Raw genomic sequence first — 13,921 nt, 5'->3', positions numbered from 1 at the left:
GTCTAGCCTAGATGGTTCACAAGAGATCAGTTTGTACAGTAGTCACTGCTCAGATCTACATATTCCCCATTCTGGATCTCAGAGTTGTAGAACTGGGGTGAGGATGGAGGAAAGGGAGCAAAGGGGAGGAAAAAAATCTATAGCTGATTAATAATAAAAAGTGGTAGGTGTTTAAAGTTGCTCAGAGTCATCCCAGTGGAAGTGGATTAGAAGTAGAATGCCATTGCGGTGGTCATGAGGCATAAGAAATACATATTACCCTTTGGCTGTGTATTTTATCATATTCCTTCAACATACGTTGACATCTAGCTATCTGTCTTTATACTGAAATGTATACACAATACATATATGATCATGATATCGATGGAACAAACTCCTTTATTTCGTCAACTGTTATAAACGGTAGAAGCAAATAATGGACTGCATTTACTTTGCAACTTTTACTACATCACTTGCATTATAACCACTAATCCATGTGAGCTGGGACTGCCTCTAGTATTCTGAGCTCTGAGCCCCTTTTGCACAGCTGCAGCTGAGAAGCATTCTGCTGCAGTAGTATTTCCAAAATCTGTTTTCAAAATGAATTTTTAGAAAACCAACTCTAAAGAGCTGCAGTATGCTAATTTGTGCGACATCACTAGTGAGCAGTACAGAATATATTCTGAGCATGGGAACACATCTAAGAAAAGTCATTAGTGCCTGTGTACTCTGATTTCAGATCTGCATATGCTCCAAAAAATTGAATAATTTAGGGATTTAAGGGAATATTGGAACTGGTGTGTGAGGAGTCAATAGGGAATGAACAGAATCATAGCTCCATTCCTACTACTTTCTGGCCAGCACATGTTAGCTGGGTGCATCACGATTTGCTGCTGGTATAGGAGCAGCAAATTACTATCCCTACCATGGAGCAAGTAGGGGTGGAATATAGAAACTGCCATTCTGGAACAGACCAGTGATCCATCTAGTCTGTTATGTTCTCTCCAACGGTGGTCAGCATTATAGCTTTTAAATGAAAGTGAAAGAAACTCAACAGCAGTGGGTTAAACTGTTACCATTAAGGTATCATCCTAAATTCTAATCGTTCTGTTTAAATCCCGAGTCATAACTTTGATATCCCTTCCACAATTTGTTAGAATTCACTATTATAACTCTGGATATTCTTGTTATCCATACAGATGTCCATGTGGACGAGTGGACTCATGGCTAGAACTCCTCTTCACAGCTGGGCACAGCATAGCCAATCTGTCCTGCCTAGTACTCCCTTGCCAATGGTCACTTCAGTCCTGCAGTGGTCCACTCATTTTGTAATTCACCTCTCTGGCCAGGTCACAGATTAGTTCCATCCCTTGCGGGGTAACAAATTCCCACAAATAAGCTCTCCAGTGCCCGTACAACAAGTCTTTGATCTTCTTCCTTGTGCCCTCTTAGTTTAAGGCTTTGATGTCCTTGTCCCCTTTATCAGGGCTTCACACCACCTTCTCCGGTGGCTGGTAGGGGAGCCGGAGCCCACTTTCTATACTGGATTCCAGCCCAAGGACCCTGTAGTGAGCAGGCAAGGTCTGTCTATTCCGCTCATCCCTCCTACCTCCCTGGGCTTCTTCCTACCGTGGCCTTTTCACTAGGTTCACTGTTCTCTCAGGAGCAGGACTCACAGGGCTCTCCCCTGAAATCCTCCAACAAAATCTCAGACTGAAAGTAGAAGCATAAACCCAACTTTTGCCCTCCTCACGATTGACCTCTCATCCATCTCTGCTGCTCTGTTTCACCTGCTTTGTTCCTCAACTTGAACACATCCCAGGGCTCTTTCCCTGGAAGAGAAAATTCTGCCCTTTTATCAGGCCTCACCACCAGAGGCTGCTCCACCCCAGTGACTGTTCTGTGTCACTTCTGGCCACCTGACAGCCTTCTCTACTCATCTGAGGAGCCCAGAGTTTGTTCCCTCAGGCTTCTTCCTTGATCTTTCCCATCTGTCAGCTCTCCAATCCCATAGAGTGACTGTAGAGTTCCAGTCCATTCTCTTCTGTTCCTCACCTGCCTGCAACTCCCTCTGCTCTAAACTTTCCTTCTTTATAGTCACCACCCAGCTCCTTCCCCAGATGGGGCTTCACCTTTAATTAAGCCTGGCCCACCATCCAAGTGCACCTAGGCAGCATCATTAACCTCTCAAGTCCACATTAACTCTATCCTTGCCTGTGTGGGGGGACAGTGGTGGGGTACTGTGTGACAGTACCCCACCACTGTCCAAGCAATCTTTGAGTCTTGCTAAGTTCTTTGCCTCAATAACATCTTGTGGCAATGAACTGCACAGTCTAATTATATGTGTTTGAAAAGTATTTCAGTTAATTGTAAATTAACAGTGTGTCCAAATCACAATGGTACTACTGGCTTGTGCTGTTATTGTTTGTTATTAGTATAGCAACAACTGAGATCATGGCTCCATTGTGCTGAGCACTGTATGAACACATAGTAAGAAACAGTCCCTGCTGGGCCTTGATTGGTAGCTTACACACATACTCTTATTCAGGGCTGTGCCTAAAATCAAAATGTAGCCCTATATATACACTTCATATGAATATATATATTTTATAACTATATAAGCTGGAATCTCATCCTATTTTTGTGCACTATAAGTATGCATTTTGGTTTTTCCTGGGCAGAAAAAATAATAGCACTAACAAGCTGATAGCTAACTAAGTATAGTATCATTTATATGCCACAAAATTACAAAGCTTCCTTTTGGAAACTTTTTGTCATTGTCACTTTATATTCAAATGATTCACATGCACCTACACTGCTCACAATATGGGGACCAAGTTTAGCATCTCCCAGACTTCTGAAGAAATAAACATGGTTAAATAAAAAATATATAATCAGTCTGGACAATGGATGTTTTAGGACTACTGAGCTTTATATCATTAGTGGATAATCCTACTGGCTTTAAACTAATTATGACTATTTGGAAAACATGATTTTACAAATCTCAACAGAAGTATTTAAATAATTTCTAATAGAATCCTTGGCTGTGAGGAGACCAGATGGCACAAAGGATTGGTAACAGGTAAAGGCTGAATTTTGTCATAATTTCTGAGAGAACTAGATTTTTAATATAATATATGGAGATATACCTATCTCATAGAACTTGAAAGCTCATCAAGTCCAGTCCCCTGTCTTCACTAGCAGAACCAAGTACTGTACATGGCACTTATTTTTTTTTTTAATCCTAGATCCCTAAATGGCTGCCTCAAGGATTGAGCTCATAATGCTGAGATTAGTAGGCCAATGCTCAAACCACTGAGCTATCCCTCCTGGCAGATTAATTACAGATTTAATTGAATATGAGTTTGTTTTTTAACTCTTTGACCTTTGCTGTTTTAGGATTTCTGAGTGAGAGAATGACTGATGGGTGAATGTGTTGTAAAAAAGTTGATCAGAGATCACTGAACGCTGCAAAGTTAAATGCTGGGCTGCATAGGTTAACAGAGAGATGAGGCTCACTAATGACTGTACAGCAACACAAAAGAAGACAAGAGGCCCCAATTGGTTTCATGCAGACAGATACTATATCCTGAGCTCCACAAGGGTCTTTCATTGCAGATATGGTTGCAGGACTGGGGCCGTAACAGGAATTGAATTCCCTATAAGGAGTTAAGTTTCACTTGTCATAAAGAAGGTATCATGTGTACTGTGGAAGAATTTTATTCCATGTTCAAGGCCTTTCATATTATGAAAAATTACTCATTTATTGTTTTTAATTTCCTTTTTTCCATGACTTTTCTATGCAGACATAGACCAGCAGACATGTATCCTTATAGAAACAGACCCCTAAGCACTATCTTGACTATGTGCATTACAGATGAGTGGGAGAAGCAGTTTGCCTTTCTCTAAAACCTCAGACTAGAAAGGCCAGAGAGCTGCTCAAACATATCAACTCCACTTTTCAAAACTGGCCATTGTTTATAAAAGCACACACACTTTTTTATTTATTTGTCCTTGCATGGGATTAATAAAGATTATTTTGGAGGAAATTTGTTTTTTACATTTTTATAGTATTTCCAGGGATTTTGTTATATTTCTCTTTAAAATGGTCATAATCAACCATATCTTTAGGAATGCAATACACAGCCTTTTCATCTCTTGGTCTTTAGTTTGAAACCAGTCCAACTCAATAGTGATTTGGAAGTATATGACAACCGTTTGGTAGCCCTAGAGTATGTGAAATGAGTTGGTTATCTCAGTCGGCTTCCTAACTCAGGTGCCCCACCACAGTGATCATTATTACAGTAAGTGCTAAGAGGCATTTTTGTTGGCAGGCTCAGCAGAGAGGCCAAGGCCATAAGTTCAATCAGGGTCAGTGTTAGGTGCATTTACACAGCATTCTGGGATGATTCTAACATTGCTACTTTTACTGTGCCTGTTTTGAGGACAAGAGGACCGCCATAGCTGTCAGTGCAGCACTTTTAGCAACCTCTAAATCAACTTTCTCTAAGAAAATAAAAATTCTACAGACTTGCATCCTAGCAGCCATCCCAGCATGGTTTGACACAGTAAAAAAGTCCTTTTCTTCTTCACATGGTTTTCAAGAAGTCGTGATGGGCTTATTCAGCTAGAAGAGAATTAATTTGGATATTCCTGTGATGACCATTCATACACACAGGAGCCAATTCACTACAATGTGTCCGCATATAATGAGTGATTCGGTGAGACAGTTACTTCCAGGACAGAGAGCATTACAAAACACAACAGTACTCTTTTTATTTATTTGAATCTTCACTTATTCATAATTGCACATCATACTATAATGGTTATTTTAAAAACCAATTTACTGACTAACCTCAAAACAGATGGCACTCATTTTACCTTCTCACCACTAATACAAAATTAATGGAAATCATTCACATTTGCCGGAAGCAGATTCCATGGAGTGAAGTATTTATTATAAATGGGTCAAGATGCTACTAAGCATACAGATCCTATGTCCTTCCCTCTGCTGGAAGACGAGTATTGAAATGTCCTTTGCCTTTTTTAACTAATAAATACTTAATACTGTTTTATTAGTTTTATTTTTTAGACCTCTGTCATTTCAATCAAACTTGCAAAAAAATCTACACAAAGAGTTTTTCCCTTTTTCATCTGCAACTTAATTGCAAAAGTCGTACACAATGCTTAGAGCGAAGCTTAAATTTCCATGCTGTAGCAAAATCCAGTAAAGAAAAAGTTGCAAGGTACTGTAAACTCTTCACATACACAAGAACAATTCTTGCCTCCTCCTTTAATCTAAATCTTTCTTCTCTTTTCTCTTTTTTTAGGTGCATTTTATGGACTTGATCTTGATTCTTCCTCTGGCAAATTTCCCACTTGAGTCAGTGGGCGTTTTGCCTGAGTAAGGAAGGTGGGATCAGATCAATTTTGAGACATAAATAACTTCTAAAACAACCTCCCTAATTCTAAACAGAATTTTGGGCTCATTCCTCTGAGACACAGAGCACCCTAAACGTCTGCTGAATTTTGCAGGGTTTGAGGGTGCTGAGCCCCTCAAAGAATCATGTTCCTGGCTCCAGAGGAACAGCTTTGGCTATGTCTGATGGTTAACTCCCAACTTAGTCTGCAAAGTGTTATTTTGTGTTTTGCATTTGCTTGTATCTGGCAATATCTGCCATTCTTTTTGTGTGTGGTTCATACCCCTTTGTAGGAGATGCATAGCATGAATGAGTCCAACAGTAAAAACAAAGTTTCTATGTGATAGAAAGAGTTTTTGTACTAAAAAATAATACATGATATATACTACATCAGCAGGTTTGGGAGCCTCTGTACTCTGAATACTTAAGGAGTTCAATATGTGTTTAAACAAGTATACATTGAAGAAATGGGCAGCATATTTGCAGATTGTTAAAATGTGACTATTTGCTTTAATTATATCTTCTTTTACATGATGAATTTAATGCTGCCTGATGATTTGAGCACATCCTCTTCAGATTACAGTACAAAAAACCCCACTGGCAGTCGGCATTCCCTTAGTACACACTTTAATACTGCTCTATAATCACTAACCAACATCTTAGCCAGCAATGAAAGTCTGTTGACATCTTAACATAAAAGAGCATAGTAGCTGACTGTGGCTTGCAGGTTTGTATGCTTTGTTATGTATCTCTTTAATTTTTACTTCAGAAGCTCAGCTATAAGGAATATCAGATAATTATGATTGTCTTCATCAGCTGTCCTCTGAACCCCTACGTAGGAAAGGATCTAATGGGGAGCCACAGAATCCATAAAATACATTAAAATCTATTGTAAAGAAAAAATATCTCCTAGAGCAGTATATGACATTTGAGAAATTATATAATGCAGAGACAATGTGATACAAATGTTTCTTCTTTTCCTTGGTAAGAAAATTAAAATATCAATTTCACTCTTGTCCAGTCCTCAAAAGCAAGCAACTGCTGTCCACTGTGGTGAAAGGAGGTGCTGGACATGTCATATATTGAAATACGGCCAAAAGTGACAAAGCACAGTTTTATCGCATTCTGTCAACTGCTATTTAATTCCCACCGTTACAACATGTACTCAAGTGGCCTAGATATCTGGGTGTATCTTGAGCATAGATGAAGATCTTTAGCTTTTAATTAATAATACATAGCTGCAGAATCTAAAAGGCTATGTATAATTTATATATCAGTGTCTCAAAACTAGTCATTCATGCATTATATATTCTGACAGAAAATTCTTTTTCTTTTATTCTAAGTTATTTTTTAACAGAAAATGTATTAAGATGTTATCATGCATCCTCTCAAACTGAACAGAGCTACCCGCAGTTTCACACTTCTCAAAGATGTCTGCTTGCATCGCATACTCAGCTAAATGTTGCAGAAAGAAATCTCTGTCAGTGCTCTTTCTTTTTCTTGAAGGGTTTTTAAAAGTGATGAGACCATTTCTTGTGTGGGTGTTAATTTACTTCCAGAAGTAAAAATAATTGAAAGAAAGAGAGTTTAAAAAATATGGACAGACACATTCTTCAATTATTTACCTGGGAGGTTTCTGAACTGTGCTGGTGAAAATGGAGCAGGATTTTATAACACTGAGGTCTTGTGAAAAAAATCCATTTTCATGCAGCACTTTATGTAAAATGCTTATAAATTATGTGTGCAGTGGCATTGTAGTTGTGTTGGTCCCAGGATATTAGAGAGACAAGGGGTGTGGACCAACTTCTGTTGGTGAGAGACACAAGCTTTCGAGCCACACAGAGCTCTTCTTAAGGTCTGGGAAAGGTACTGTGAGTGTCATAGGTAAATACAAGGTGGAACAGATTGTTTAGCATAAGTAGTTAGCACGTATTCTATGGGACCATTAAAGATAGAGTGGGCAGTTAACATCTCTGCAGTCATAGCACATAAAAAAAAGTGTGTGGGGGGGTGCGAGTGTATTACAGATTGTTGTAATAAACCATAAATCCAGTGTCTCTTAGTCCATGATTTGCAGTGTCTAGCAGAGTTATGAATTTAACCTCTCAGGCTCATCTTTTGAAAGTCTTGTGTAGGTTTCCTTTGAGGAGCAACAGATCAGATATAGAGCAATTGCTCTGTGAAAAGTGTTCACCCACAGGTTATAGCAGTGGTTCTCAAATTTTTGTACTAGGGACCCCTTTCACATAGCAAGCCTCTGAGTGCGACCTTCTCCTTATAAATTAAAAACATTTAATATATTTAACACCATTATAATTAAATAATAATTATTAATTATAATGGTGTTAAATATATTAAATGTTTTTAATATATTTAAAAACAGCTCATGACCCCCATATAATAACCTCACGACCACCTGAGGGGTCCTGACCCCCAGTTTGAGAACCCCTGGGTTATAGGGTGTTTTTGTCTTTTAGCATTTTCCTGTGTGAAGTTAAATACTACTGTGGTGGGTTCTTTGGAATTTCCCCCCCTGCAAGGATGTTAAATTTAATTACATGATGGTTGCTGTGTCCAAGTGGTTTAGCTATATTCACTTGTTGATCCAAACGCTGTGCTTCACTTAGGACTAAATCAAGAATTGCCTCCAGAACAAGCAGTTCCAGGTCCAGCTGCTCCAAGAAGCAGACATTTAAGTTGTCTAGACATTTTATCTCTGCATCCCATCCTGAGGTGATGTATAACCAGTCAATATGAGAATAGTTGAAATTCCTCATTATTATGTCATTATCTGCCTTTGTAGCCTCTCTAATCTCCCTGAGCATTTCACAATAACCATATCATCCTGGTGTGGTGGTTGGTAGTATATTCCTAGTGTTATACTCTTTTTATTCAAGCATGGAATTTCTATCCATAGATAATCTAGTGTACTTTTTGATTCATTTAAGATTTTTTACTATATTTTTATTCTATATTTTTCTTTCACATATAGTGCCACTCCCCCACTAGCACAGCTTATTTTGTCATTCCTATATAAATTTGCAACCTGGTATTACTGTGTCCCATTGATTATCCTCATTCCACCAAGTTTCTGTGATGCCTTATTATATCAATATCCCAATTTAATTACAGGCACTCTATCTAGTTCACCAATCTCAGTATTTAGACTTCTAGCATTTGTATATAAGCACTTGTACATTTTGTCAATATTTAGTTGCTTGCCTTCGTGTTATATTTAAATGGAACACTTTTATGATTGATTTGTTTCTCACTAGCTTTTACCTGTACTTTACCAACTTCTTTCTTATCCTCTTTACTAAGAATAGAGTTTTCCCTTCAATAAATTCATCCCTAAGTGTTGCCTCCGCCCATACTGAGTGCTCCTTGGCACCTGTCAGCTTTCTCCCAGCCATTCATTTAAAAAATCTTCTGCATTTTTTTTAAATTTACATGCCAGCAGTTTGACTTCAGTTTGGTTTCTTCCTGTTATACGATCCTCCTTTCCCAAAAGGTTCCCTAGTTCCTAATAAGCCTAAAACCTTCCTCTCTACAGCATCATCTCATAAACGCATTGAAACCCTGCAGTTCTGCCTAACTTTTTGGCTCTGCACATGGAACTGGAAGCATTTCAGGGAATGTTACCATGGAAGTCCTGGACTTAAATCTCTTATCTGGCAGCCTAAATTTGGCCTCCAGGACTACTCTCCTACCTTTCCCTATGTCATTGACACCTACATGTACCATGACCATCAGCTCCTCCCCAGCACCGCACAGACATCTGTCTAGATGTCTAGTGAGATCTGCAACTTTTGCACCCAGCAGGCACTTCACCATGCAGTTTTCCCAGTCATCACAAAACCAATTAGGAGCAGAGATGTTATTTTACCTCTATATTTAGCACTGGTGCAGCTGCTGCTGGAATAGTTTGTCCAGTTCTGGTGCCCACAATTCAAAAAGGATGTTGATAAATTGGAGAAGATTCAGAGAACAGCCACATGAATGACTAAAGGATTAGAAAACAGGCCTTAGAGAGAGTGACTCAAGGAACAAAATCTATTTAGTTTAACAAGAAGGTTGAGGGTGACTTGATTACAGTCTATGAGTATGTATGTGGAGAACTAATATTTAATAATGGGTTCTTCAATCTAGCAGAGAAAGGTATAACATGATCCAGTGACTAAAAGTTGAAGTTATACAAATTCACACAGGAAATAAGATATGCATTTTTGACAGTGAGGGCGATTAACCATTTGAACAATTTAAAAGTCATTTCCAGCATGTGCTAATTTCAGAGTGCCCACCTGTTTCTGTAACAATTTACCAAAGGCCAAGGTGGATTCTCCATCACTGATAATTTTTAAAACAAGATGGGATGTTTTTCCAAGAGATGTGCTCTAGGAATTATTTTGGGGAAGTTCTGTGGCCTGTATTATACATAAGGTCAGAGTATATGATCACGTTGGTCCCTTCTGGCCTTGGATTCTGTGATGGAGCAGATCTTGAATACAGTAGAAATAAAAATGCTAAGATGGATGCTTGACTTTATAAGGATAGACCATGTTTGGAATGAATGAATTAGGGGAAGTGTGAAGATGGTACCAATTATAGAAAAGCCAAAGGAATCCAGGCTTCAGTAGTTTGGGCATGTGAAAAGAAGATAGGAAGAATATATAGGAAACAGGGTATTAAACTTAGAAGTGGGGGAGGGGGTAAGAGAAGTGTTGGAAGACCCAAATCTAGATGAATGAATGTTATACAAAAGGATTTGATAGCTGCAAAGTTTCTGAGGAACTGCTTAAAACAGAGTGGAATGGAGGAGGAGGACTAAAAGAGCCAAGCCCATATAGATGGAACTAAGTCTAGAAGAAGAAGATCTGCAGGGATCAGGCTATACATCTGGGGAGGGAACAAGCTGGAAGTTTGGCCAGGAAGACAGCCATACTTCATGTCATTGCCCCTTCCTTCAGCCAGTGGTGACCTGTTGATGCTTACTAGACCAGCATTATATTATGCCATTCTACCACAGACACTGAATTATGTTCTCCCCATATTGAACTAAATACATCATGGATTATTCATTTGTAGAGGCAAGGGAATGCTGCCAATCTACACTGGTGATATTACCTGGACTGCTTTTTTGGGGGGATGAGTTCCCCCACCTCAGAACAGGAAGAGAGATCAACCCAAAGAATCTGAAGATCCTTTTAGATCTCTGTGCTTCTTGCAGGATTCAGCATAGGTGAGGGCCATCAGTTTGAAAGCCATTTTTCTGCCCTACCTGCCTGTTTTCTCTGGCCCATAGCTGTCTCCATGACAGCTCTGCTGCCCTTGGAATCTCTCACAGGATGGGGAGCACAATCATGTATTGTGGGAAATCCTTCCCTGGATGAATTCTGAAATATTTTATCTCAGTATAAATTGGTTGTCTCTAGTTACCTGCTCATGGTATCTTTGGTACTAATTTCTTGTTCCTGTTCTGTATATTTGCCCTGGTAGTTATTTAAAAACATCCTCCCATGTTTTTTCTCTTGTCACTCTAATGACAACTTGTAATATATGTGAAATTATCTTTGTCTATTATGAAATTAATGAGAATCCCAAGAGAATTATTGGCCTGGGTATTAGTCATTCTGATCTGGAAAACACTGAGTGTACTCAGGTTGAGGCAGATTATTGAAATATGATTTTAAACTGGTAATTGCAATTATTTGGCAATATAATATTCCAACATGCTTTCACAACTAGATCATAATATTTTGTGCATCTGTTGAGAAAAGTAAAATACTGGCAAAGTAGATTATAAAATTACAAACAGCATAGCAAAGACCTCTTAGGTTATCCAATCCATTCCCCTGCCATATGGTGGTTTATACTGCTCATTCTGAAATGTTTTGTCCAGTCTAGTTTTGCGTAATTCTAGTAAGAGAATAGTAACAGGATAATTTGTTTATAGTTTATCAGCCACTTATTAACAACTTCTATTTGAAAACTATTCCATATACTTTTTGTTATTTGAAAACATTCCCTAAAGTATAAATGTTTTCATGTGATCCTATCTTATTGCTTAATAATAACTGTGTACTGGCCTAAATACATTCCAAAGTATACCCTCAACCATTGGCTTATTACTGAATTAAAAGGGAGTGTCTGTATATACTTGTTCTACTGAAATGTGTAATCAATAATCTTGCTATGAAAATTTCCCTTTTCTTTGATTGGCTACTGCTCACACCAAAAATGGCTACCATTCTTTCCTTTCAGTAAGAGTAATTTCTTTTTGATAACTGTACTACTTCATTGTACAGTGGTCAACCTTAAAAGAATGAAAACTTTGCCTTATTCAGATAAGCCTTCACATACCTAGAAAATTATTTAGAAAATACTAAAAATAGTGTAGTAACCTTAAGGAATACTGCATCTATTTATTAAGAAAAAAATTGCAGTTTTTTAAGAGCAACCACTAGTTTTAATATCTGGGGTTTGGTGTCATAAGAGGATGAAGAGGTGGGCACAAGCTGCGACTGACATGTTTCTATACATAGTGGATGCAAAATTCTGAAGGCAAAAGAGTGATTTGATTTGTATGGTTAAGGAATAATAGTACAATGATTATAACAATCTCTGTCTGGAGTGGCTAAAAATGGTCCTCAACAAATCGAAGTTTAGAGACTTATATGCAGTATGGCTACTGAGAAGAAACATACGTATTGATGACAAATCAATCAGACCTCTCAACCAATCAGAATTCAGGGGCTTTCATAACTGAGAAATAAGTGGTGGTTATAGTTCAGTACTGAACAGCATCCCTGCTTTCTGGCTGAAACAATTACATTTCATTTACAATTCTGGTTCTCTCGTTATGCCATCCCAAACATTACTCCTCATTGTTGTTTATTTCTGTCTGTTGTTCCACTCCTAATAAGGGAGGGAGGAAGGGAGGGAGAGCTCAGTGATTTTGAGTTTGGGCCTGCTAAACCCAAGGTTGTGAGTTCAATCCTCAAGGGGGCCATTTAGGGATCTGGGGCAAAAATCTGTCTGGGGAATGGTCCTGTTTTGAGCAGCAAGTTGGACTAGATGATCTCCTGAGGTCCCTTCCAACCCTGGTATTTTATGTGCTCTTGCATTTTCTTTTTCTGTCTTCCCTGTCTCTTCAAGCTGCAGGAATGGATCCCTGAACTGTTGACCAGTATGCTGCTCGCTCTGACCAACACATCACAAGTGGCAGTGGAGTCATTCCTTAAACTACAAAGGCAAGAGGAGTGCATCATTGATCTTGCCACGTGTACTAGCTATGACACAAGATTGCTTGTGGCATTCACAGAGGTGCTGACCACAGTGGAATGCCGCTTTTGGTCTCAGGAAAGAAGCACTGAGTGGTGGGATCACATCATCATGCACATCTGGGATGATGAGCAGTCACTGAAGAACTTTCGGGTGAGGAAAGCCACATTCATGGGACTGTGTGATGAGCTCACCCCAGTCCTGCAGCACAAGGACACAAGAATGAGAGCTTCTCTGTCACTGGAGAAGCACGTGGCGATTGCACTGTGGAAGCTGGCTGCTCCAGACTGCTACCAATCAGTCGCTAACAGTTCAGAGTGCAAAAGTGGATGGCTTTGCACAAATGGGCTTCCCTAACTGTGGAGGGGCAAAAGATGACACGCACATTCTAATTCTGGCACCAGACCACCTAGCCACTGAGTACATTAATCGCAAGGGATCGTTCTCAATAGTTCTCCAGACTCTTGTGGATCACTGGGTGTTTCACAAACATTGACACAAGCTGGTCCGGAAAGGTACATGACACATGCATCTTTCAGAACACTGGCCTGTTCAAGAAGCTGCAAGCAGGGACTTTCTTCCCAGACTAGAAGATCACCGTAGGGGAAGTCGAAATGCCCATTGTGATCCTGGGAGACCCTGCCTACCCCTTAATGCCATGGCTTATGAAGCCATACACAGGACAACTTGACAGCAGCAAGGAGTGGTTCAACAACAGGCTGAGCAAGTGCAGAATGACTGTTGAGTTTGCTTTTGGCCGTTTAAAAGCCTGATGGCAATGCCTTTATGTGAAGCTGGACCTAGCTGATGACAATATTCCCTTGCTTATAGCCGTGTGCTGTACGCTCTATAATATTTGTGAAGGTGGAAGGGTGAAAGCTTCACTCAGGGCTGGACTGCAGATGCTCAGTGCCTGGAGGCTGAGTTTGAACAGTTGGAGACCAGGGCTATTAGAGGGGCCCAGCGCGGGGCCATAAGGATCAGGGATGCCTTGAGGCAGCAATTTGAAGCTGAAAGCCACTAATATTTGTTGCTATGCTCAGGACTGCAGTGCTTGTAATGCTAGGTGGTGATTGGTGCACATGATGCAATAAGGGGGTTTAACATAATTGTATGTTGCTTTGCAGAACTCTTTTTGTTTTCAATTAATAGAATAAAGATTGCTTTCAAACCAACACAATTCTTTTATTAAAAGACAACAACCGGAGGAGAGAGTCAAACCAAAAAATACGTCAGCAGGG

At 39.4% G+C, this 13,921-nt stretch overlaps 1 long non-coding RNA gene across 1 annotated transcript in view; it reads right to left on the bottom strand.

Moving 5' to 3' along the window:
- Window positions 1–13,921, bottom strand: part of LOC120406780 — a 58,147-nt gene that overhangs the window by 30,033 nt on the left and 14,193 nt on the right. The window lies entirely within an intron of this gene.

This window comes from Mauremys reevesii, linkage group 5 (genome assembly GCF_016161935.1).
Source record: "Mauremys reevesii isolate NIE-2019 linkage group 5, ASM1616193v1, whole genome shotgun sequence".
Taxonomy (NCBI): domain Eukaryota; kingdom Metazoa; phylum Chordata; order Testudines; family Geoemydidae; genus Mauremys; species Mauremys reevesii.
The sequence above is the reverse complement of the archived record's forward strand: the minus strand, read 5'-3'. Positions and strand labels throughout refer to the sequence as shown.